General features: G+C 40.3%; 1 protein-coding gene across 1 annotated transcript in view; it reads right to left on the bottom strand.

Moving 5' to 3' along the window:
• The window catches only part of Tmcc1 (transmembrane and coiled-coil domain family 1), a 170,493-nt gene that overhangs the window by 130,454 nt on the left and 12,137 nt on the right, over nucleotides 1–27,902 (bottom strand). Inside the window, exon 2 of the mRNA XM_045133589.1 lies at nucleotides 25,674–25,918. The gene's annotated coding sequence lies outside the window, so the exon portion shown is untranslated. The remainder of the gene's footprint in view (nucleotides 1–25,673; nucleotides 25,919–27,902) is intronic.

Genomic DNA, 27,902 nt, shown 5'->3' with positions numbered 1-27,902 from the left:
AATGGGTAGACCTGGAAAGGATTATATTTAGTGAGGTAACCCAGGCCCAGAAAGCCAAATGTCACATGTTCTCTCTCATATGTGGGCCCCAGCTACAAATATTTAGACGTGTGTGGGGGTTGAAATAAAACTCAGTAGCAGAAACCAATAAGCTATAAGGGAGGGAGGAGGGGGAGGACTTAAGGGGATGGCATTATAAGTAGAAGAACAGATTACTGGGGGGAAGGCCTAAGTGAGATCAGGGGAAGAGACTGAGTAAAGGAAAGGTGGGGGGAGGTTTAATCAAAATCTAAGAGGGTATGAATAATTCATATGGAAACCTATTTTTTTGGACAATGGCACACCCAAGAACCACAGACTGTTAGTAGAAAACTTTCGCTGCCAGGGATGGGATACCTTCCAGTGAGTTGTCAACCAGGGAGGTCTCTGATGCCCCCAAAACATTACAGGCCATTACTGAAGCTCTTGGTCTCCCACCAGTAATAGATGGTAAGACCCTATTTCTGAAGACTCCACATGCTTGGGCTGCAAGATCACTGAGAAATCTTGCTGGAACTGAGCTGAAAACCTCCTCTGTGTAAATCAACTGACAGAAAGCTGGAAAAAGCTATGCTACATGCAGCTCTATGGGAGAGAGAAAGAAGTCATCAATGGAGATAAACAGTGGACACAGTAAGACTTAAGTTTGGCCAGCCAAGACAAATGAGCCAACATGTGTAATAGTGGCATGTCTGTTGGGGGAAACCACCGCTCTCTAATTGGACTGGGGGCCCACTCCACAGGAGGGAATACATGCCTGATACTGAAAAAACTATGATGGGGGAAGTCATGAGCCCTAGTGGTATAATGCCTGCTGGTGTCTGGCTAAATGCACATATTACACTCACCAAGCTACCTGCTAAGCACTTCTCTTAATGTTCGAATCAATATATTAATGCTACTCTCACTTTTGTTTAGAAAAGCTTCTCTTTACAGATGGCAGTGACCTCTGGGATGACTCAAAAGGAACTATAGTGCTGAGAAGTGACAAGAGAAGTGCTCAGCACTGAAACATCTCTATCACACCTTCCAAGGCTCAGGGTCCATTGTGGAAGAGGTGGCAGGAAGTATATAAGAGCCAAAGGAAGGATAGGACTGCTTACAATGCACTCTTCCAGACACAAAGTGGCCTGGATACCCATGACTTCACAGTGCCTGACACTACCTACATAAGAGCATCATAATAGGAGGAAATGATGATGTTATCACTATAAAAGATGGAGGGGAGATGATGGAGAGTGGAATTGTGAAGGGGAAAGTGGGGGGTGGGAATTATCATGGTTGTCTGTAATCATAGAAGTTATCAATAATAAAATAAAAAATAAATAAAATTGAGCATGCAACTTAAGTCCCTAGCAAGTAGATCCCTGCAAGGGGGATGTTACTGGGAGGTAGGGGGACAGATCTTGGAGTCCAGCCCCAAGATGTGTTTAGGGCAGATCTTGAGTTCCACCCTAAGGTGTGTAAAGAGCAATTCGGAGCTCTGGCTGTACATGCTTTTTATTGTTTTCTGGCTGTTTGATGGTATCTCTCACCTACGCATCTATGGAAGTGAACCAACTTCTGCTATTGATGGTGTTCCCCTGGAATTTGTAAGCCTGAAATTAACCCTTTCCTCCCATAAACATTTCTACATAAATAAATAAATAAATAAATAAATAAATAAATAAATAGAGAAAGAAAAGAAGAAATCAGGGCAATGTTTAGATGAAAATCTCTCTCCTACCACAGAAAACAAGACAGATATCTTCCCCATGGATTTTGGCAAGGTCAATTCTCAGCCTTATTCACAAAATTCTTGGATAGCGTCCTTAGCCTAAAAAAAAAAAAACTACATTCTAAAGCCTGAGTATAGATATGGCTGCTTACGGTAACTGTTAAGCAAATGACATGCAATGGCATTTCAACAATTCTAAAACATAAAATCAATGAATATTATATTTAAAAAGACAAATGAAAATTTTTATGTTCTGTTTGTTATAAACCGAAGCTAAATAGTATCATAAACATATAATTTTGTAAGAGATACACATTTCTAAAGGAAAATGAGTTTAAAAAGAAATTGGGCCAGGCATGATGGTATACCCTTTTAATCCCAGTAGTTGAGAGACAGAGGTAGGAGGATTGCTGTGAGTTCAAGGCCAGACTGAGACTACATCATGAACTCCAGGTCAGCCTGGGCTAGAATGAGACCCTACCTGGGAAAAGTCCCCACCACACCAAAAAAAGAAAAAAGCTGAGAATAATACCTACAAACCTAACTCATAGGCATAGGCTTTTTTTGTTTGTTTTGTTTTTTCACTGTAGGTCTTGCTCTAGCCCAGGCTGACCTGGAATTCACTATGTAGACTCAGGGTGGCCTCAAACTCAGGAGAGCCTCCTACCTCTGCCTCCCAAGTGCTGGAATTAAAGGCATGGGCCACCATGCCCAGCTCTAAGGTTTCTTGTAGTAACTTTAAGAACTATTATGTACTTTTATATATGTTTAAGATATATAATATGATGAAGAATGGAATTTCAAAGGGGAAAGTATGGGGGGAGGGAGGGAATTACCATGGGATATATTTTTATAAACATGGAAAATGTTAATAAAAATTTTTTTAAAAAGATATATAAATAATTTTTTGAGGTAGGGTCTCGCTCTATCCAAAGGCTATATACACAAATTTTTTATTCTCAAACTATCAAAACAATAAGATGACACAAACTAACATAGCACATGGTAAACTGAAAAATTATTTGATGCAAATAAAAATAGCAGCAATCTAAAAGATCAAAAATAATGTTATAATCCAGTTAAAAACTTCTATTAAGATTTTTATTTTTACACCTGTCTTCCTTCCCCCTCTTTCGGCCTAGCCTCCCGCTCCTTCTCTTTGCTGGTCCCCTCCACACAGACATAATCGTCTCTGGTAATGGATTCCCCAAGTGCAGGATACACCTTTGAGTACCTTATTGAAATATTAAGTGACATTTAATATTCCTCCCTAAACTTTGAGGCCTCAACTATGATTTCTGAGTAAGGACATTCAAATGCAAATCTTCTGATTTTAAGACCAAGCACCCCCACCATTACCAGTCTGTTTTACTGCCTAATAACAGTAATAAAACTGCTAGAATTTATTTAGTGTGAAAGGGGGAAGGGAGGGAAGAGATTCTGATTTTCCTGGGCTGAGGAGATAGCTCACCTGGTAAAGAGCTTGCCTTACAAGCATGAGGACCTGAGTTCTATCCTCAGAACCCAGTAAAAATAATGGTTCTTACATGTAACCCAAGATCTAGGGAGGTAGAGATAAGAAATCTCTAAAATCACTGGCTAGCTCATCTAGATAAATCAGTGAGCTGAGTTCAGTGAGAGACCCTGTCTTAAAAAGTGTGGTAGTTTAAGCTGGGCATGGTGGAGCACGCCTTTAATCCCAGCACTCGGGAGGCAGAGGTAGGAGGATTGCCATGAGTTCAAGGCCACCCTGAGATAACAGAGTTAATTCCAGGTCAGCCTGGACCAGAGTGAGACCCTACCTCGAAAAACCAAAAAAAAAAAAAAAAAAAAAAAAAAAAAAAGTGTGGTAGTTTAAATGTAGGTCCCCCTACATTTAAAACTCAAATATTTTATCAAAGCTTGAACCTGGGTCTCCAGTCTCCTGGCGAGAGGAGGTATCACTGGTGGGAGGATCCTGGGATCTAGCCCAAAGGTGTATTTGGGGGAAGGATCTGATTCCAGCCAAAGGTATGTAGAGAGGCTTGAGTTCTGGGGTACAGTTTGCTGCAGCTTTATGCTTGCTGTTTTCTTGGTGTTTGCTAGAAGTTTGGTTGTTTCTCTCTGCTTGGATATATGGAAACAGCTTCTTCTGCCATTGATGGGACTTCCCCCTGGATCTATAAGCTTGAAATAAACCCTTTCCTCTCATAAACTGTGTCTGGTTTGGATGTTCATCCCAGCAACAAGAAATTGTCTACAACAAAGAGTAATGTGAGAAGTCAGATGTACAAAGTGGACTATGTGTTTGGAGTTCATTTGCAATGGCTAGAGGCCCTGGCACATTCATTCTCTCTCCCTCTCTCTGAGGGGTGTGGTGGCATACACCTTTAATCCCAGCACTCAGAAAGCAGAGGAAGGAAAATCTCTGTGAGTCTGAGGCCAGCCTGAGACTACATAGTGAATTCCAGGTCAGCCTGGGCTCAAGTAAGACACTACCTTGAAGGGAAAAAAAAAGAACTGCTGATTTTCCCATAGCATAATTTTCCTCATTTTATCACACACACTTCAGTGTTCCATATTCTATTATAATATACTTAAACTTTAAATAGGAAAAGGTTGTATCTCATATCTCAAAGTCATATGTTCTTGTCACTACAGCAACATTTAAAAAGGACATGGGATGCCAGGAATGGTGGCACACACCTTTAATCCCAGCACTCGGGAGGCAGAGGTAGGAGGATCACCCATGAGTTCAAGGCCACCCTGAGACTACAGAGTTAATTCCAGGTCAGCCTGGACCAGAGTGAGACCCTACCTCGAAAAAAAAAAAAAAAGACATGGGGCTGGAGAGATGGCTTAATGGTTAAGCATTTGCTTGTGAAGCCTAAGGACCCTGGCTGGACGCTCGATTCCCCAGGGCCCACGTAAACCACATGCACAAAGTGGCAAATGCATCTGGAGTTCATCTGCAGTGGCAGGAGGCCCTGGCATACCCAATCTCTCTCTGCCTCTTTCTCTCTCTGTCACTCTCAAATAAATAATTAAAAATAAACAAAAAAATTTTCTAAAGGACACAGATGCAATCCCTTTTGACTTCCTTTATCTAATATGATCTGGCATTACTTCCTCTCCTTCCCTGCTTGAAAAACAAAAACTTAGGGACTTTGAGAAATCATTTTGCCCTTCATAGTGCCTGACATGGTGATCAGTAATCATTTATTAAGCTTCCCATAATCATGAGCATATAATTATCCAGCCTACATGATTACGAAAGTATGTGGCAATTTATCTCCAAACAATAAAGCTGCACCAATTTTAATCCAGCAATCACAATGACAACTATAAAAACACTAAAGGGAGCACAAAAGAAAAACCTTTGCGACATAAAGCAAAGCAAAAAATAATTACAATATTTAAACTGGGCATGGTAGTACATACCTTTAATCCCAACATTTGGGAGGCAGAGGTAGGAGGATAGCCATGAGTTTAAGGCCACAGTAAGGCTACATAGTGAATTCCAGGTCAGCCTGGGCTAGAGCAAGAACCTACCTCAAAAAAAAAAAAAAAAAGTAATTACCAATATTTGACAAAAGCTACAAAATACCTAATAATTTTAGAATACATGTTAAACAGGTGAACTTTTTTTACTATTCTGTCTTCAGGAACTACCATTTGTTGACATAAACACTACAAGACTCAGTGAGAACTGAACCTGGGTTTTTAGGCTTCACAAGGAAGTGCCTTAACTGCTTGCTATGCCATCTCTCCAGCCCCATCTTTGCTTTTATATATAATCATGGAAGGGGAAAAATAAACCAAATGTGTTGATCATAAGACTAAGACCTTTTAAGGTATTCTTTAAAAAAAAAGAAAAAGAAAGAAAGAAACTACTTGAGGGCTGGAGAGAAGGCTTAGCAGTTAAGTGCTTGCCTGTGAAGCCTAAGGATCCAGGTTCAAGGCTCGATTCCCCAGTACCCATGTAAGCCAGATGCAATAAGGTGGCACATGCATCTGGAGTTCGTTTGCAGTAGCTGGAGGCCCTGATATGCCCATTCTCTTTGCCTTCTCTGCCTTTTCTCTCTGTCTGTCGCTCTCAAATAAATTTAAAATACAAAAACTGTTTAAGAAACTACTTGATTTTTAATCTTTTTATTTATTTGAGAGAAAGAGAGAGTGTGTATGAGAGAGAGAGTATGGGCATGACAGGGCCTTCAGGCACTGTAAACAAACTCCAGACACATATGCCACCTTGTGCATCAGGCTTATATGGGTCCTGGGAAGTCGAAACTGGGTCTTTGGGATTCCCAGGGGAACACCTTAACTGCTAAGCCATCTCTCAAGCCCTTTTAGCGTTTTGAGAAGTGGAAGAAGAAAAATAATCTAAGAGCCAAAGGAAGGGTAGGACTGCTTACAATGCAATCCTCCAGACACAAAATGGCCTGGGAATTCACAACCTCACAGTGTCTGGCACTACCTACACAAAAACCCTCATAATAGGAGGAAAAGATGATGATATCAAAATAAAAGAGAGACTGATTGAGAGGGGGAGGGGATACAATGGGAGAATGGATTTATGAAGGGAAAAGTATGGGAAGGGAGGAAATTATCATGATTTATTGTCTGTAATTATGAAAGTTGTCAATAAAGAAAATTAAAAAAAAAAACGGAGGGCTTAGGAATGCTGTCTTCTGGGTATGGCAAGTCCTCTACATTCATGGACTCACAGAAGACAGGGTTTCTTGTATGATTGATCCTATCATGGACAAGGGAGGGGTCCATGAGACCACATACCTGCAAGAGTAAATAGTGGGCTTGGTTTCCCACCAGGAATAGATGGTAAGACCCTATTACTCAAGACTCCACATACTTGGGCTGCAAGACCACTGAGAAATCCTGCTGGAACTGAGCTGAAAACCTCCTCCATGTAGACCAGCTGACAGAAAGCTGGAAGAAGCCATTCTGCATGCAGTTCAATGGGAGAGAAAGAAATCACCAGTGAAGATACTCAACAGTGGACAGTACAAGTCTTAAATTTTGCCAGCCAGGCCAAATGAGCCAACGGGTGCAATAGTGGCATGTCTGTCATGGTGGAAACCAACTGCCCTCTAATTGGACTGGAGGCCTGCCCCATGGGAGGGAATACATCCCTGATATTAAAAACTTAAAACAGGGGTACTCATGAGCCCTAGGGGTGTTAACGCCTGCTGCTGTCTGCCTAAATGTATATATTATGCTCACCAAACTGCCAAATAAACACTTCTCTTAATGTTCATACCCATATATTAATGCCACTCTCACTTTTGGTAGAGAACCTTCTCTTTTCAGATGGCAGTGACCTTGGGATGACTCAGAAGTCATCATGGTGCTGGAAAGAAGTGACAGGAGTGCTCAGCACTGCAACATCTCTATCACACCTTCCAAGGCTCAGGGTCCATTGCAGAAGAAGTGACAGAAAGAATGTAAGGGCCAAAGGAAGGGTAGGACTCCTTACAACATGCTCCCCCAGACACAAAATGGCCTGGATATCCATGACCTCACAGTGCCTGACACTACCTACACAAGACCATCGTAAAAGGAGGAAAAGATCATGACATCAAAATAAGAGAGAATGATTGAGAGGGGGAGGGGATATGATGGAGAATGGAGTTTCAGAGGGAAAAGTGGGGGAAGGGAGGGCATTACCATGGGATATTGTTTATAATCATGGAAGTTGTTAATAAAAAAAATTAAAGGGGGAAAAACAAAACAAAACAAAAAAAGAGTAAATAGTGGGAACTGATGATTGCTGAGAGGGAGAAGTCATGTCCTTTACGGGATAACCCCACTGGTAGACTGCCCAGTCTCCAATCAAGACCCTGCCACCCATGAGTATAGTATTGAAGGAGACTCAGGACAAAGCTAGCTTCTTTTAGGCAGTTTCAGTTAGGAACAGGAGCCCTAAGAGAGAACCAGAAGATGCCACCCGCCTTGGCAGGAATAGAATTTGTGTCTGATCCAGTTTCACCCATAACTGCAGCAACCCCTACTGCTTCCAATCTAACACACTATCTAGGTAGGCTGACCAGGGTCAGCCCCTTGACTCTGCAAACTAATTAGGTCTTTCCCTTACATATCTCAAAGAATCCATTATAAAGGCTTGTCCATGATGATCTCTGTCCTCTCTTAGCCTTGTCATCTATGCCTGGATCCACAAAAGTATAGCTTTCCCCTATCCAGCTAGGCTGGGTAAGGGAGAGCACTGTTTCTTGGCCTGGGTAGTTTTCTGACTGCATTCTACCTGCTTTATGTTTTGGGGTAGCTTCTCACTTTAATTATATGTATGACTTTCCTCTAATCTTCGAGTCTACCACATGAATCTTTCCTTTATACTCTAGATCCAACATGTAGGCATTTCCTCTACACTCTGGGCTTGCAACCTATATAATTTCTCTAAACTCAGAGTAACCATGGGTATAACTCTCTTTACTATCCATTTATCATCTGAATTTCCTGATTTCTGCTTTGGTACTCTCTCGAGTCTCCAATTCTTAAACCATCATCACATACTCTTAACTTTATTCCATGGGGAGGCTCAAGATGGATGCTGTGCCTTCCACATCAGTGTGTTTCTTCCACATCTCTCTACACAGATCCTATTATCTCCCACATGTGGCAGCGCTGCTCCAGCTTCTTCGTAGACCTCAATTTCTCTATATGAACCTCATGAACTATGCTATGCCTTCCACATAAGTGTGTGTTTCCCATCTTCCACACACTTGTGACTATGCTCCAGCCTTTTCCTAGATCCCAATTTATCTTAAAACCCAGAATTTATGATTTCTCCCTAAATAAATTCAATAATCCATAACTTATTCTTCTTGAGTCCATTTTTTACATATTTTTCTTGTTTATTTGAGAACGACAGACAGAGAGAGGAAGAGGCAGAGAGAAAGAGAGAGAATGGGTATGCCAGGGCCTCTAGCCACTGCAAACAAACTCCAGACACATGCACACCCCTTGTGCATCTGGCTAACGTGGGTTCTGGGTAATCAAGCCTTGAAGTGGGGTCCTTAGTCTTCATAGGCAAGCACTTAACCACTAAACCATCTCTACAGCCCCTTGAGTCCATTTTTTTTATCAATTCTTCATTAAAAATAGAATAAGGAAGGGAAGAGAAAGGAAGGGAGGAGGGTACTTAATAGGTTGGTATTGTATATATGTAAGTACAATGATTGAGATGGGGAGGTAATATGATGGAGAATGGAATTTCAAAGGGGAAAGTGTGGTGGGGAGGGAGGGTATTATCGTGGGATAGTATTTTACAATCATGGAAGACCTTAATAAAAATTAAATTAAAAAAAAATAAAAAATAAAAATAAAAAAAATAGAATAAGGACACAAATTTGGGGTTCCTAAGTTTGGGAGACCCCTCCTAAACCCCAAAATCCTGCACCACTAGCAACCCAAATTTAAGTCAGTGGAGCAAAAAATAAAATAAAATAAGGAGCTGGAGGGATAGCTTATTGATTAAGGTACTTGCCTGGAAAGCCAAATGACCCAGGTTTGATTCCCCAGGACACATGAGTCAGATCCACAAGGTGGCACATGCATCTGAAGCTCATATGCAGCAGCTAGAGGCTCTGATGCATCCATTCTGTCTGTCTGTCTGTCTCTGTGTGTTTGTGTCTGTCTCTCTCTCAAATAAATCAAAATAAATTACAGTAATTTTTTAATAAAATAAACAAGGCATAGAAGTAGGATGGGGATCTAATCTAGTTTTACTGGGATGGGAAAGGGGAAGAGGGTAACTACATGAAATTGTCAAAAAATAACGTGGTGCTGGAGAGATGGCTTAGAGATTAAGCGCTTGCCTGTGAAGCCTAAAGACCCCAGTTCGAGGCTCAATTCCCAAGGACCCACGTTAGCCAGATGCACAAGGGGGTGCCCACAACTGGAGTTCATTTACAACGGCTGGAAGCCCTGACACACCCATTCTCTCTCTGTCTCTCTGCCTGTAGCTCTCAAAGAAATAAATAAAAATAAAACAAAAAATAAATTAAAAAGAAAAGCTGTTTTTTAAGAAAAATAACATAGAGCTGGGCGTGGAGGTGCATGCCTTTAATCCCAGCACCTGGGAGGCAGAGGTAGGAGGATCACCATGAGTTCGAGGCTACCCTGAGGCTACATAGTGAATTCCAGGTCAGCCTGAGCTAGAATGAGACCCTACCTCAAAAAACCAAAAAAGAAAAAAAAAAAGAAAGAAAGAAAAGAAAAATAGTAATAATAATGTGAAGCAGCTGGGTGTGGTGGCACATGCCTTGAGTCCCAGCACTTGGGATGCAGAGGTAGTAGGCTTGCCATGAGTTCAAATCCACCCTGAGACTACATACATAGTGAATTCCAGGTCATTCTGGGCTAGAATGAGACCCTACCTAGGAAAACCAACATCATAGCAATAATAATAAATAATGTAAAACATTAAAAGTAAAGACACACTGTAATTCAACCAAGCCATACATCTACCTTGACCCCCATGATCAGAACCATGTGACCAAGACCAGCTCCCTGCCCTGGCTTTCTATATAACAACGAAGTCAGGAATGTTAGAATCAGAATGTCTCCATTTTTGGACTCTGATTGCCATTTCACTGTAACATTGTTTCCCAAGAATGACCAAAACCATCCCACCCATATGCCAATTATCATTTTCCTGGAAAGTCCAAACCACCTGTCCGATTATCCTTCCTCTGAAGTGGCCCAAGCCCCAAGGCAAGGTGAACAGACCTGCAACCAAAGAATTCCAATGACCCCACAGCCCTGTAAATACCCCTATTCTTTAAGGGAAGTAGCTGCTGACAGGCCTGGTTAGAGCCCTTTGCAGGCTTCCCCCCTCACCCAAATAAAGCCTATCTCAGCTGTAGTGGAAAACGCAACGACACTAGTCAACCAAAACTAAATACTTCATGATTTTAAATTATATGAAATGTTCACCATAGGCAGATCCTTACAAAAAGAAAATTAGTTACCTAAATCTTGGTGAGGCAAAGCAGAATGGCTGTCAAATGGGCAAAGAGTTTATTTTAGGGGAGTAATAAAATCTTCTGAAATTCAACTGTAGCAATGTTTGAACCACTTTGAATATACCTTTTAAAAAACTGAAATATTCACTAAAAATGAAAAAAAAACACCACAGGAGGCTGGAGAGATGGCTTAGCGGTTAAAGTGCTTGCCTGCAAAGCAAAAGGACCTAGGTTTGATCCCCCAGGAGCCACGTAAGCCAGATGCACAAGGTGGCACATGTGTCTGGAGTTTGCAGTGGCTGGGTGCCCTGGCATGCCCATTTTCCCTTTTTTTTTTTTTTTTCTCTCTCTCTCTCTTTCTCTCTTGTCTCTGCCTCTTTCTCTTGCTCAAATAAATAAATAAAAATAAAACTTTTTAAAAAAATGCCAGGTGTGGTATCACATGCCTTTTATCCCAGCACTCGGGAGGCTGAGGTAGGAGGATTGCTGTGACTTCAAGGCCACCTGAGAATACATAGTGAATTCAAGGTTAGCTTGGGATACAGTGAGACCCTACCTCAAAAAAAAAAAAAAAAAAAAAAAAAGTAAAAAGTAAAAGAAAAAGAAAAAGAAAGAAAGAAAGAAAAGAAAAAAAAGCATCACAGAACTTTAGAAAGATTCACACACAGAACCTTAAACAAAATGTTATGAATAAGTATGAGACGGAAACAAATGAGGTTAGGTCTTGCTCAAAGTATCATATGATAGTACAGATGGGAGAAGAGTAGAAATTCAAGGACATCAAACAAGTACAATCACCCATGTGACATCAGAACCTTCCTTTTACTACTTATATACATGCTTCCAAATAAACTTATATGCACACTCCAAAAATTTTCAAGAAGTCCATGCAGAAAATATGCCCCTGCTGATGAGCAATGCCATCATTTTATCAACTTAAGACTTCCCTCTGCACTCTGGATTAGGATTTTTCTATAAAATAATTTCAATATAATAATACTGTATGTACTTGTAAGAGCTTGCTACAGATTTCATTATCATTGTGTTCAAGATTCTATTCTGAGGATCACCATGACTTCAAGGCCACCTTGAGACTACATAGTGAATTCCAATTCAGCCTGGATTGGAGTGAGAACCTACCTCAAAAAAGCTTTTAGAGAGCTAGAGGGATGGCTTAGAGATTAAGGCATTTTACCTGCAAAGCCAAAGGACCCAGGTTTGATTTCCCAGGACCCATGTCAACCAGATACACAAGGTGGCACATGTTTCTGGAGTTTGTTTTCAGTGGCTGGAGGCCCTGGTATGCCCATTCTCTCCCCTACCCCCTTCTCTGTATCAAATATATAAATAATTTTTTAAAAAAGAAAAGAAAAAACTTTTAAAAGGGGGGGGGGGATGCTAGAGAGATGGCTTAGTGGTTAAGGCACTTGCCTGTGAAGCCAGTGTGAGTTTTATATTATATGCTTTGGGATGATTTTTTTTGAATGCTTTTTATTTAAAAAAAAAAAATTCTGGGCTGGAGAGATGGCTTAGCATTTAAGGCGTTTGCCTGCAAAGCCAAAAGAGCCAGGTTCAATTCCCCAGTATTCATGTAAACCAGATGCATGCATCTGGAGTTCATATTGCACTGGCTTGAGGCCCAGGTGAGCCCTTTCTCTATCTGCTCCTTTCCCTCTCTCTCAAATAAATAAATATTTTGGGAAAAAGAGAAAGAATGTTACTTTTTACAATTTTATTTTATTTATTTCAAAGAGAGAGAAAGAGGCAGATAAATGTAGGGGGAGGGAAAAAGAAAGAATGGGCACTCCAAGGCCTTCAGCCACTGCAAACTAACCCTAACTCCAAATGCATGCGCCACCTTGTGCATCTGGCTTATGTGGATCCTGGGGAATAGAACCTGGCTCCTTTGGCTTTGCAGGCTAACACCTTAACCACTAAGCCATCTCTGCAGCCCAGAAATGTTTTTGTTTTGTTTTTTTAAATAAAAAGCATTTAAAAAAAATCATCCCAAAGCATATAAAATAAAACTCACACTTTAACTTTTTGGAGTAAAAAGAATCAAGCATGGAGAAGTAAAGCACCATACTTTGTTATCTCAGAATCAAGAAGAAAGACAGGTCTCCCAGCTTGTTCCATAATTTAACCTTTGTGTCACTTAATCCAGGATTAAGCCTTGAGATTCTTCTACTACAAGTGAGAAAATTAAAAAGAGAAAAAGACAAAAGAAAGAATAAGGAAAAAAGTATCAGTCTTCATTTAGCAAGTCACTTCTGATTTAAAACCCTAGGAATTCAATCAAGATACTCTCATTTTCAACAGTCTCCACCAAATCCATGTTCTAGTTCTCTAAACAGAAAATCATTTTATCTAGAGCTAGATGTGAAATAATGTAAAGAATGCAAAGAAAACTGAGCAAAGTGGCACAAGACTTTAATCCCAGCACTCAGGAGGCAGAGATAGGAGTATCGCTGTGAGTTCAAGACTAGCCTAAGACACTACATAGTGAATTCCAGGTCAGCCTAGGTTAGAGTGAGACCCTACCTTGAAAAGGACATAAAAATAGAAAATAGAAAAAGAATGCAAAAAAGTTCTCAGAACCACACTCTATGAACATCGTCACAGTCCTCTTGCTTCCTTTTATGATTTTCCTAAAGAATTCTAAGACACACTTCTTTACTTTTGTTCTTTATCTTCCTTTTTGATGCTTACAGAAAGAAGATGAAGCCTACATGTAAGTTCAATAGATTGATAAAGGGACTGAGGAGATGGCTCAGCAGTTAAAGGCACTTGCTTGCAAAGCCTGCTGGCCTATGTTTAATTCGCCAGTACTCATGTAAACCCAGATGCACTAAGTGGCACATGCATCTGGAGTTTATTTACAGCTACAAGAAGCCCTGACTCATGCTTGTGCTCTCTCTCTCTCTCTCTCACTCCCCCTTTGCAAATAAATTAAACTAATAAATATAGAATGATAAAAAAAATAAGTTCTCATTGCAGTCACAAAATGTCAGCACTGGACTAAATAAGCACTCAACTGCTCATATATAAATAAAACAGATGTACTCACTCCTAAGTATAAATATATACACACAAATATTCACCACCCCATAACCACATCTGTGTCCCATGAGAAGAGGAATACCTAGGCAAGCAACAGATCCTATTATCCAATCCACTGGGCAATCACTAAAACGCCTGTAGGGGACAGGCATTGCATTAGGCCCAAGGAATACAACAGAGCTAAACAGAACGCACTTTATGCTGTTCAGATAGAGAGAAAAGCAAACTCCAAGATGGCTCAGTGCCAAGATGAGACACTTGCAGTGTGGTAGAAGCTCAAAGGACCTGCTTCTACCCAGGAGGGCCAAGAAAGTCAGACCAGCTTCCCACTCTTTCACACAAATTTGTTTCATAAAGATCAGACTTCTCATCATCCCTAAAACATGTCATTCTGAACACTAGTAACCAACTGACAAAGATTTTCCAAACCTCTGTCAGAAGGAAAAAAAGAAAACAGTAGACATTTATTTATGTTGCTAAGAAGGGTCAATTCTGCACCAGTTCCTGTAGAAAACTAAAAAAAGTTAAAGACCAAATCATCACGGGTTGTTACTGCTATGCTAAGGTGTTTTTACATCATTCCATGGCTAATAGAAAACTTACCACAAGGAGATTCAACTAAGGATTAATAATCAACACTGGTTTTTTGTTGTTGTTGTTGTTGTTGTTGTTGTTGTTGTTTTGAGGTAGCGTCTTGTTCTAGCCCAGACTGACCTGGAACCCACTATGTAGTCTCAGATTGGACCCAAATTCAGAGGTCCTCCCACCTCTGCCTCCTGAGTATTGGGATTAAAAGCATACACCACAACGCCTGGCTTCAATGCTGATTTTTTGCTTGCTTGTTATTTATCTTTTGAGATAGAATCTCCCTATGTAGCCCAGACTGGCTTCAAATTCTCAATCCTCCTGAGCTGGTATTAGAGGTGCGTGCTCAAACTTGTTTTTTCTATAACTTGTATGTAGTAACATTTGCAATAACTGTCAGAAAAGGAGGTAAAAGGAAAATAAATGTATTTAAAAGTTACATTAACTATGTTTGGAAAAATATCTACAGAAATTTAAATTTGGAGAAATGGCTTAGCAGTTAAGGCATTTGCCTATGAAGCCTAAGGACCCAGGTTCAATTCCTCAGGGCCCATGTAAGCCAGATGCACAAGGCAGAAAATGTGTCCAGAATTCATTTGCGGAGGACTTCCGGTTAAGATGGCGGCATAGGTACCACGCCAAAGCGGCCTAGGGGGGAAAAAGACCAAAAAAACTCAGCAAAATACACACTTTTACTAAAAAGTGAGGTGTATAGGAAATTGAGGCGGCAGCGGAGAAGTAGAAGAGTTATAGAGCATCCAGAGCCCGCACAGGTGGGAAAAGCGGCTCCAGCGGCTCCGGCAGCTCGGCCAACCGCCGTAGCCGCGGCGCAGCAGAAAGCCGCCAGTCTCTCGGCTCGAGCCGCAGGAAAAGCCAGGTGCGGGATTTTCCCCTCACACCGCGCTCTCCGCAACTCGGGAAACGTGAGGGGAGAGGGGCAGCGAGCAACGGAGGAGCAGACCGCGAGGTAGAAGAACACGTGGAGCAGCGAGACAACCAGAGCAGCCGCGGCTCCCTCCCCTCCCCCACCGCCTGAGCCCAGCTCCAGCGAACACAGCAGCGGCCCGGGACCCGGCCACGCCAACTTGGGCTGACAGCGGGACCCAAGCAGGAGCAGAGTTCGGCAGCAACTTCAGCGGCTCCAGCACCGGTACCAGCGGCCCCAGCAGCAGCGGACCCAGGAGCAGCAGCGGCGGCAGATCCCGCAGCAGCGGCTTCAGGGGGAGCAGCGGCGGTGGTCACGGCAGCAGCAGCTTCAGCAGCGGTGGTGGCTCCGGTGGTGGCAGCTACGGCAGCAGCAGAGGCAGCAGCAGCGGCTCGGTTTGCCCCGTAGGAAAAGCAAGTGCCCAGCTCCAGAAATCAGAACAGCAGCCCAACGACCCAGGCAGCAACTTGACTGAGACCAAAATCACCCAAGGTAACTGGGATTGCACCAGGGAAGGGTCTCACTTGGTCACAAGCTGACTTGGATCCCTCAACAGACCAGAAATCTAAACCTCTTTGTTGATAGAAGATCTGGTCATTATAATAACTACTCTTGCATACATACTCGGGGCTGTTTTTGATTGAATGTGTACAGTGTTTAGTTAAATTTTAGAATCTACCTGTATTTTATTCCACTCAGCCTGCTTGAATACTCCTATAGCAGGGAAACTCAACCCCTAAGAACATCTTTGTAGATACTCTGAGAGTCTTAAGAGCCACACCTAATACCTTAAGGTCCTACCCTGAAAATATATTACATCAAATCAATTGATACAGCTAAGAATACACAGCTAGCTAGAAAATCCAAGCATTAACTTAATCCAAGATGCAAAAATATATACATTATAACACAAGAAACACTAAAAAGCAAGATGATATAAATCCACCTAAAAGTATTAATGCATCAGAAATGTCCTCCAGAGAGAGTTAGAGGAAATGCCTGAGAAAGAGTTCAAAAGAATAATTATAAATATGTTCAAAGAGGTCAAAGAACACATGAAAACGATCAAAGAAGAAATCAAAGAGGAAATCAAAGGAATCAAAGAAGAGGCAGGACACCAATTTAATGAAATAAAGAAGGCAATACAAGACATAAATAGGGAAATAGAAATAATAAAGAAAAACCAGTCAGAATTACTAGCAATGAAGAACACAGTTAATGAAATAAAAAACTCTGTAGAAAATCTCACCAGTAGGATGGATGAGGGAGAGGACACAATATCTAAGCTAGAAGACCAGGTGGCAGACCTAATGCAGTCCAACAAAGAGAAAGACAAACTTATAGAAAAGTATGAGTGGGAATTTCAAGATATTCGGGACACTATGAAAAGATCCAATATAAGAATTCAGGGCATAGTAGAAGGAGAAGAACTCCACTCCAGAGGCATAGTAGGCATCTTCAACAAAATCACAGAGGAAAATTTCTCCCGAAATTGGGAAAGAGGTGCCAATACAGATACAGGAAGCCTTTAGAACCCCAGCCAGACAAAACCCAGAAAGAACCTCCCCTCGCCACATTATAATCAAACTTCCAAACACACAAACCAAAGAAAAATTATTGAAAGCAGTTAGAGAGAAAAATCAAGTTACCTACAAAAGCAAGCCCATCAGGATTACAGCAGACTATTCAACACAAACTTTTAAAGCCAGAAGGGCTTGGAGTGATATATTCCAAGTTCTGAAAGGTAACAACTGTCAACCAAGGTTACTTGATCCTGCAAAGTTATCCATTCAAATAGATGGAGAAATAAAGACATTCCATGACAAAAGCAGGTTAAAGGAGTATTTGAAGACAAAACCAGCTCTACAGAAAATACTTGATAGAATCCTCCATGCTGAACAAAAGGAAAAGCACACATATAAGGAACCTAGAAAAAACAAGCTATACTCAAATACCAGTTAACAGAAGAGAGCACAGATAGAACCAGTAACACACACACACACACAAAATGGCAAACATAAATACACACCTTTCAATAATATCTCTTAATATCAACGGTCTCAATGCCCCAACGAAAAGACATAGATTTGCAGACTGGGTTAAAAAGCAGGATCCTACAATTTGTTGTCTCCAAGAAACTCACCTTTCTACAAAGGATAGACATTATCTTAGGGTGAAAGGTTGGAAGACGGTGTTTCAAGCGAATGGGCCTAGAAAACAAGCAGGGGTTGCTATCCTAATATCAGACAGGGTAGACTTTAGTCCAACGTTAGTCAAGAAAGATAAGGAAGGTCACTTTATATTGATTAAGGGCACACTCCAACAGGAGGACATTACAATCCTAAACATATATGCACCTAACATGGGGGCTCCCAAATTCATCAAACAAACACTATTAGAACTAAGGTCACAGATAACACCAAACACAGTGGTGGTGGGTGACCTTAACACCCCACTCTCATCAATTGACAGGTCATCCAGGGAAAGAATAAACAGAGAGGCATCTGGACTAAATGAGGTCATAGAAGGAATGGACCTAACAGATATATACAGGACATTTCATCCAAAGGCTGCAGAATATACATTCTTTTCAGCAGCACATGGAACATTCTCTAAAATAGACCATATATTAGGACACAAAGCAAATCTTAACAAATTCAGGAAAATTGAAATAATTCCTTGCATTCTATCTGACCACAATGGAATTAAACTACAAATCAGTAGCAAGAAAGGCTATAGAGCATACACAAAATCATGGAAACTAAACAATACACTACTAAATGATGAGTGGTCCAATGAAGAAATCAAAAAGGAAATCAAAAAATTTATAGAGTCAAATGATAATGAGAACACAACATACCAAAATCTCTAGGACACAATGAAGGCAGTTCTAAGAGGTAAATTTATAGCCTTAAGTGCCTATATTAAGAAATTAGAAAGGTCGCAAGTAAACGACCTAATGCTTCACCTTAAAGCCTTGGAAAAAGAAGAACAAGGCAAACCAAAAATTAGTAGACGGGAAGAAATAATAAAGATTAGGGCAGAAATTAATGAAATAGAAAACAAAAAGAACAATCCAAAGAATTAATGAAACAAAGAGTTGGTTCTTTGAAAGGATAAACAAGATTGATAAACCCTTAGCAAATCTGACCAAAAGAAAGAGAGAAGAGACACAAATTAATAAAATCAGAGATGAACAAGGCAACATCACAACAGATTCCAGAGAAATTCAAAAAATCATAGGGACATACTACAAAAGCATATACTCCACAAAGTATGAAAATCTGAAAGAAATGGATGATTTCCTTGATCTATATGACCTACCTAAATTAAATCAAAATGAGATTAATCACTTAAATAGACCTATAACAAACATGGAGATCCGAACAGTTATCAATAATCTCCCAACTAAAAAAAGCCCAGGCCCAGATGGATTCACTGCTGAATTTTACCAGACTTTTAAGGAAGAGCTAACACCATAGCTTCTTAAGCTTTTCCAGGAAATAGAAAAAGAAGGAATTCTACCAAACTCCTTCTATGAGGCCAGCATCACCCTGATACCAAAACCAGGCAAAGATAGAACAAAAAAAGAAAATTACAGACCAATCTCCCTCATGAACAGAGATGCAAAAATTCTCAACAAAATATTGGCAAACAGAATACAAGAGTATATCAAAAAGATCATTCACCCTGACCAAGTAGGCTTTATCCCAGAGATGCAGGGATGGTTCAACATACACAAATCTATAAATGTAATACATTACATAAACGGGTTGAAGGACAAAAATCACATGATCATCTCATTAGATGCAGAGAAAGCATTTGACAAAATCCAACATCCCTTCATGATAAAAGTCCTACAGAGACTGGGAATAGAAGGAACATATCTCAATATAATAAAGGCTATTTATGACAAGCCTACAGCCAACATATTACTAAATGGGGAAAAACTGGAAGCTTTTCCACTAAAATCAGGAACAAGACAAGGGTGTCCACTGTCCCCACTTTTATTTAATATAGTTTTGGAAGTCTTAGCCATAGCAATAAGGCAAGAGACACACATAAAAGGGATACAAATTGGAAAGAAAGAAATCAAGTTATCATTATTTGCAGATGACATGATTCTATACATAAAGGACCCTAGAGACTCTACTAGCAAGCTGTTAGAGCTGATCAAAACCTACAGCAATGTAGCAGGATACAAAATAAATACACAGAAATCAGTAGCCTTCATATATGCTAACAACAAACACACAGAGGATGAAATCAGAGAATCACTCCCATTCACAATTGCATCAAAAAAAATAAAATACCTTGGAATAAACCTAACCAAGGAAGTAAAGAATCTATACAATGAGAACTTTAAAACACTCAAGCGAGAAATTGCAGAAGACACTAGAAAGTGGAGAAACATCCCTTGTTCCTGGATTGGAAGAATCAGTATCGTGAAAATGGCAATCTTACCTAAAGCAATCTACACATTTAATGCAATCCCTATCAAAATTCCAAAGGCTTTCTTCATGGAAATAGAAAAAACAATCCAAAAATTCATTTGGAATCACAAAAAACCTCGAATATCTAAAATAATACTGAGCAACAAAAAAGAGGCTGGTGGTATCACCATACCTGATTTTAACCTATACTACAGAGCCATAGTAACAAAAACAGCATGGTACTGGCACAAAAACAGACATGTAGATCAGTGGAACAGAATAGAGGACCCAGATGTAAGCCCAAGTAGCTATAGCCACCTGATATTCGATAAAAATGCCAAAAATACTCATGGGAGAAGAGACAGCCTCTTCAGCAAATGGTGTTTTGAAAACTGGATAAATATCTGCAGAAGGATGAAAATAGATTCTTCTCTCTCGCCATGCACAAGAATTAAATCCAAATGGATTAAAGACCTTAATATCAGACCGGAAACTTTGAAACTGCTAGAGGAAAAAGTAGGGGAAACCCTTCAACATATTGGTCTTGGCAAAGACTTTCTGAATACAACCCCAATTGCTCAGGCAATAAAACCACAGATTAACCACTGGGACCTAATGAAATTACAAAGATTTTGCACCGCAAAGGACACAGTGAACAAAGCAAAGAGGCAACCTACAGAATGGGAAAAAATCTTCACCAGCTATATATCTGATAGAGGATTAATATCTAGGATATACAAAGAACTCAAAAAGTTAAATAATAAGGAATCAAACAAGCCAATCAAAAAATGGGCTATGGAGCTAAATAGAGAGTTCTCAAAGGAAGAAATACGAATGGCATATAAGCATCTAAAAAAATGTTCTACGTCACTAGTCATCAGGGAAATGCAGATTAAAACTACATTGAGATTCCATCTCACTCCTGTCAGATTGGCCACCATCATGAAAACAAATGATCATAAATGTTGGCGGGGATGTGGAAAAAAAGGAACCCTTCTGCACTGCTGGTGGGAATGCAATCTGGTCCAGCCATTGTGGAAAACAGTGTGAAGGTTCCTAAAGCAGCTAGAGATTGATCTACCATATGACCCAGCTATAGCGCTCCTAGGCATATATCCAAAGGACTCATCTCATTTCCTTAGAAGTACATGCTCAACCATGTTTATTGCTGCTCAATTTATAATAGCTGGGAAATGGAACCAGCCTAGATGTCCCTCAACAGATGAGTGGATAATGAAGATGTGGTACATTTATACAATGGAGTTCTACTCAGCGGTAAAGAAAAATGAAGTTATGAAATTTGCAGAAAAATGGATGGACCTGGAAAGTATTATACTAAGTCAGGTAACCCAGGCCCAGAAAGCCAAGCGCCACATGTTCTCTCTCATATGTGGATCCTAGCTACAGATGACTGGGCTTCTGCGTGAGAATGAAAATACTTAGTAGCAGAGGCCAGTAAGTTGAAAAGGAGACATAAAGGGTGGAGAAAGGAAGGGAGGAGGATACTTAATAGGTTGATATTGTATATATGTAATTACAATGATTGTAATGGGGAGGTAATATGATGGAGAATGGAATTTCAAACGGGAAAGTGTGGGGGTGGGGAGGGAGGGAATTACCATGGGATATATTTTATAATCATGAAAAATGTTAATAAAAATTAAAAAAAAAAAAAAGAATTCATTTGCAGTGGATGGAGGCTCTGGAACTCCCATTCTCTATCTGCCTGTTTCTCTCTCAAATAAATTAATTAATAACAACTTTTAAAAGTAAGAGAAATGTACATTTAAGTTTTATCAGCAGTACTTCAAGATTATAAGTTTAGAAAGTCTTCCACTTTGGGTGTTGAACACTTGTTACTTTTGTATCTATTAATATAAATCTGCATTTTGTTTTTATAGCCATAAACATGAGAATAGTTACCACAATAGCCTAATGGGGGTGGAGAAAAAATGATGAAAGCCTAGACTATAAACTAAGGACAGGAAACTCTTATCTTTTTCACCATTATATCACTAACACCTTGCGAGGTGCCAGACATACATGTATGAAACAAATGAATGAATAAGTGAACAAAGGAAGGAAGGAAGGAAAAGAAAAACAAAAAGAACTACAGGCAGCATTTTTTGGTAACTAAAAGATCCTACCATGAAAAACCAAAAAAAAAAAATCATCCTCTTTAGCCTGGATTACCAAATCTTTGGTTAATTATCAGACACAAAATTAGGGTTACTCCTAGGCACCCCATTTTATTTCCAGCTCCTTATATCACATATAAAGCCTTTATCAGAAATCAGAGCTACCCCACACATCCTATGTGATGGACAACCACTTTTTTTCTTTTGCATGTGTGTATGGGCACACATGTGTATAGGTGCATATGGAAGCCAGAAGTCAGCATCAGGTATCTTCAATCCATTTTTTTTCTAGGGGTGAGGGTTCAGGGTAGAGTCTCACTCTAGCCCAGACTGACCTGGAGTTCACTCTAGTCTCAGGTGGCCTTGAACTCACGACAATCCTCCTACTTCTACCTCCTGAGTGCTAGGATTAAAGGCATGCACCACCATGCCCGGCCTTACATTTTTTTAATTTTTTAAAAATATTTTATTTAGCCAGGCTGACCTGGAATTCACTACGTAGTCTCAGGATGGCCTTGAACTCACGGCAATCCTCCTACCTCTGCCTCCCAAGAGCTGAGAATAAACGTGTGCCACCACACCCAGCCATGCACCTTATTTTTTCGACAGGGTTCCTCAATGAACCTGGAACTCACTGCTTTATCTAGCCAATCTAGCCAGCATACCTCAGGATTCTTTCTGGCTCACTTCACAACCTAACCTGAACTTTACCCCACTGATTTCTAAACTTAGATTATGAATATACTTCCTGTTTTAGAATCTTAGTCTCATCTGCTTTCCAATGGTACAGAAAAGCTCCCAGCTATATTTTATATTTTCACTGCTTCCTAAAAAACAGAATCCTTAGCTCACATCCCAGGACAGACCAGAAATTCATTATTTGGCATTATTTAACAAAAAGACAAAGTACACAAACTTATTTTATTCATTATAAACTAGTAAATCATCACAAAAAAGTTGTAGTCTCTCACATGCTAATGACCTAAAAAAAAAAAAATAAATAAATAAAACAAAATCTTGGGAGTTGACCTTAACTCTTAATTTTTTTTTTCAGTGCATATCCAGTTCAGCAAAACCTGCTCACTCTACTTGAAAAATAGATACATAATTAGAATTAAGACTGTGTTCCATCATGGTCTCTGCTACCCCTGACAACTATCATCTTCTCTTACTTAAAAGGGGAGGAAGGGCTTGGGAGATGGTTCAGTGGTTAAAGATGCTTGCTTGTTAGTCTGCCACCCCAAGTTCGATCTTCCTCAGCACCCATGTAAATGGGACACAAAGTAATAGGTATGTTTGTGATCCCAATGCATCTATGGGAATGGAAGGTGGAACCAGGAGAACCTGGAAGCCTCTAAGCAGCAGCAGGAGACCATGTCTCAAAAGGGATCCAGGGATGATGGCACATGCCTGTAAACAGGAGGCTGAGATGGAAAGATCACTGTAAGTCTAAAGCCAACCTGGAGTTAGTGAATTCCAGGTCAGCCTGGGCTACAGAGATGGCTTAGCAGTTAAGCGTTTGTCTGTGAAGCCTTAAGGACCCCAGTTCAAGGCTCAATTCTGCAGTACCCACATAAAGCCAGATGCACAAGGTGGTGCATACGTCTGGAGTTTGTTTGCAGTGGCTGGAGGCCCAGATGTGCTCATTCTCTCTGCCTCTTTCTCTCTCTCTCTGTTGCTCTCAAATAAATAAATAAAAATAGAAAAAAAAACTGTGCACTCATGATTAAGAATGGAAATTTAAGGTTGGAAAGTTGGCTTAGTGGTTAAGGCGCTTGCCTACAAAGCCTAAGGACCCATGTTCAACTCCCCAGGTCCCACATAAGCCAGACGCACAATAACACAGGTGCACAAGGTTGCATTCAGTAGTGTCTTTCTCCTTCTCTTGCTCCCCTGTCCCAGCAGTCTACAGTTAGACTGCAGTGGCTAGAGGCCCTGGCGTACCAATTCTCTCTCTCTCTCTCTCTCTCTCTCTCTCTCTCTCTATCTGTATATCACTCTGAAATTTAAAAAAAAAAAATTAAAAAGGAAATCTGTTGGGCTTGCCTCAAAGAAAAAAAAGGAAATTTAGAGGTTGGGTAGATGGCTCAGTGCATAACTCTAAGTACCTGGGTACAGCTCCCCAGATACCACATAAAAGCCCTTTCAACAATCCTAGTGCACCTACTACAAAAAGGAAGGCAGAGACAGGACAATTTCCCAGAAGCATATGAACAGTGCTGTGAACAAGAGACCTCACCTAGTCTTAGAACAAGGTAGACGGTTAGGACTAACCCAAAAGTTCTTGAGTTCTACACATATGCCATAGCACATACATGCCTCACACACACATACATATTCATACACTAAATAAGATATTTTCAAGTATTCTTTAAAAGAATGAAAACTAAAAAATCTTATTCAGGGGACCAAGGATGTAGCACAGGAATAGAGGGCTTAGTAAAGTCCTAGGTTTGATCCCCAGCACTGTTAGGAAAAAAAAAAAAAAGGAAATCTAATTCAACATGGCAGACCTATACTGCCAAAGGTTTTCATAAAGAAAAACTGAGGGCTGGAGAGATGGCTTAGTGGTTAAGGCACATGCCTGCAAAGCCTAAGGACCCAGGTTCGATTATCCAGTTCCCACATAAGCCAGATACACATGGTGGCACATGCATCTGGAGTTCATTTGCAGTGGTTAGAGGCCCTGGTGTGCCCATTCTCACTTTCTCTCTCTCTCCCCCCTCTCTTTCTCTAATAAATAAGTAAACAAAAATAAATCTTTAAAAATAAAGGAAAACTGAGGCTCCAAGTTGGCCAAAAAAAAGTACTATGTTGGGTACTATATTGCAGCAATAACCCTTTATCTTGATTTTTTAAAATATATTTTATTTTTATTTTATTTATGTATTTGACCGAGATGTATGTATTTGAGAGATAGTGGGCGCACAGGGCCTCCAGCCACTGCATACGAACTCCAGACACATGCGCCCACTTGTGCATCTGACTAACATGGGTCCTGGGGAACCGAACCTGGGTTCTTTGGCTTTGCAGGCAAACACCTTTACCACTAAGCCATTCCTTCAGCCCTATCTTGATTTTTTTTTTAATTTGATTACAATTACTCCATGGAGTTGGATAAAAGAAGGTAACAATTTACTCATTAGAGAGATGAGAAAATGATTATATACTTTAAATTCTCAAAGCACAGCAATAAAAATGTCAAAACTGATGGCTGGTCATGGTGGCATATACCTTAATTCCAACACTTGGGAGGCAGAGAAAGGAGGATCAGCGTGAGTTTCAAGGCCACCCTGAGACTATATAGTGAGTTTCAAGTCAACCTGGGCTAGAGTGAGATCCTACCTTGATTTAAAAAAAAAGGTCAAAACTGAGACTGGCATCAATTTTTAACTCAAAATCTACATTATCATACCTTTTCCTGTAAATAATTGTGAACCACACTCTAAAGTTATATACCCACACATTATGCTGTAAATGCTAAATTTTCCCACACCACTTATGTTTAAGCAGAATGAGAACAAAGTTCATCAAAGTCACAGTGTCAATGTAAGTAATAAGAAATCCAACTGTTCCTAGTACTTTAACCCATTGTCCAGTATTTTCAAGGAGGTGATAAGAAAGAGTCCTTTCTGAGCTATTGTAATTGTTGAAATGAAAATTAAAAGGGAGAAAGAAAAATATCAAATAAATGAAAGAGAACAGAGTCCTAGAGGGGACAGTACCGTGAGTGTATCATCAGTCTGTGCAGCTCTGGGTGCCTGCATGATATGACTCTCAGAAGAAAAGACATACCTCAGATGCCCAGCAGCAGTACTTCTTTGCATAGATGAAGATGAACAGTTGTAATCCAAAATATGTCCCAAAAGTTTCTTTTTTTAAAAAAGGCATAGAAATAAAAGATCCATATAGAAAGTGATCCAATCTGGGAGGATGAATACTTGGTCTTCTAAACCTTGTGACCAAGAGCAGCTGTTCATCAAGTGTCAGCATCTGAAGAAAGTGCTAACTGTGGGTCTGTCTTCTCCAGAGGGTGACATCTGCTGGGACAGGGGAGCAAGAGAAGGAGAAAGACACTACTGAATGCAAGTGGCTAGCTGACACCAGCTCTGAGGCTGCAAAGTGTTTCAAGTTAACACAAATTCACATGGAGGTGATAGAAATGGCCAATCCCAACTGGCACTGGTGTCATCACTGAAAGCAACAACCAAGGGAAAGTTCAGCAGGTAATCCAACTTTCTGATCACTAATGAATAAGCAGAATGAAAAAAATATATAAACCATATGAAATATGTCTATGAAAGTTTGTCATAGCAAAATGATGACCTCATTATGCAAACAAACATATAATCTTAGCAATCTGTAGTCCATCCAACAGCCCAAGCATTCTGGTATCTTATAAAACAAATACTATACGACTGAAGTAAATGTCCATGAGTAGAAATGTAGACTATTCATACAAAAAAATGACACATATGTAGCTCTGGCAGAGAAACTAAAGCTTAATATGGAAATGGAAGGGCATCAAAGTTCACTTGATACTTAGAATGGCTTTATGGACCCTTGTTAGAGATCTTATGGAACTAGAAATCTGTCATATTTTGGCATCACATTCAGCCACTATTTCTTCATATCTGCCACATCACTGCATGCCTATCAAACCACAAATTACAGCATACACACAGCAGGCTGAAATGAACAATGCATAAGAGTAACAATATGGGGCTGGAGAGATGTCTTAGCAGTTAAGGCGTTTACCTGTGAAGCCTAAAGACCCAGGTTCAATTCCCCAGGACCCACATAAGTCAGATGCATAAGGTGGCACATGCATCTGGTGTTCATTTGCAGTGGCAAAAGGCCCTGACACACCATTCTATTTCTATCTGCCTCTTTCTCTCTCTCTCAAATAAATAAATAAGCAAATAAAATAGTTTTGCTTAAAAAAAAAAATGGAGGCTGGAGAGATGGCTTAATGGTTAAGGCGCTTGCAAAGCCTAAAGACCCAGGTTTGATTCCCCAGTACCCATGTAAGCCAGATGCACTGGTGGTGCACGAGTCTGAAGTTCATTTGCAGTGGCTGGAGGCCCTGGCATGCTCATTCTCTGTCTCTCTTTCTGTCCCTCTCTCCCCCCCCACCTTTCTCTCTCAAATAAATAAAAATAAAATATTAAATAGAAATGAGATGGGCTGGAGAGATGGTTTAGCAGTTAAAGTGTTTGCCTGCAAAGCCAAAGGACCCAGGTTCAATTCCCCAAGACCCACGTAAGTCAGATACACAAGATGGCACATGCATCTGGAGTTTATTTACAGCAGCCAACGGACCTGGCAAATGCATGTGCATGTACTTTCTCTCAACAAAAATAAGACAAAAAGCAAAAAAAAAAAAAAAAAGATTAAGGGACTAGAGTGATTGAGGCACTTGCCTGCAATGTCTGACAGACAGGGTTCAATTTTCCAGTACCCACATAAAACCAGATGCACAAATTGAAGCATGCATGTGGAGTTCGTTTGCAGCAGCCGGAGGCCCTGGCACACCCATTCTCTTTCTTTCTGTATTTGCAAATAAATAATAAATAAATTCTCATAAAAAGATTAACAAGACAGCTGGGCATGGTGGCACATGCCTTTAATCCCAGCACTTGGGAGGCAGAGGTAGGAGGCCACAGTGAGTTCGAGACCACTCTGAGACTAGATAGTGAATTCTAGGTCAGCCTGGGCTACAATGAGACCCTACCTTGAAAAATAAAAAATAAAAAGGTTAACAAGAGAAGAATACAAAGTCAATGTAAAGAAAGAGCAATTGAGGGCTGCAGAGATAGCTTAGTGGTTAAAGCACATGCCTGCAAAGCCTAAGGACCCAGGTTCAAGTCTCCAGGTCCCATGTAAGCCAGACGCACAAGATAGCACATGTGTCTAGAGTTCATTTGCAGTGACTAGAGGCCCTGGCATGACCATTCTCTGCACCCACCCCCATCTCAAATAAACAAATAAATATAAATCTTAAAAAAAAAGAGAAGAGCAATA

The sequence above is a fragment of the Jaculus jaculus genome, chromosome 14 (assembly GCF_020740685.1).
Source record: "Jaculus jaculus isolate mJacJac1 chromosome 14, mJacJac1.mat.Y.cur, whole genome shotgun sequence".
Classification (NCBI taxonomy): Eukaryota; Metazoa; Chordata; class Mammalia; order Rodentia; family Dipodidae; genus Jaculus; species Jaculus jaculus.
This window is presented reverse-complemented; position numbering and strand designations above follow the sequence as displayed.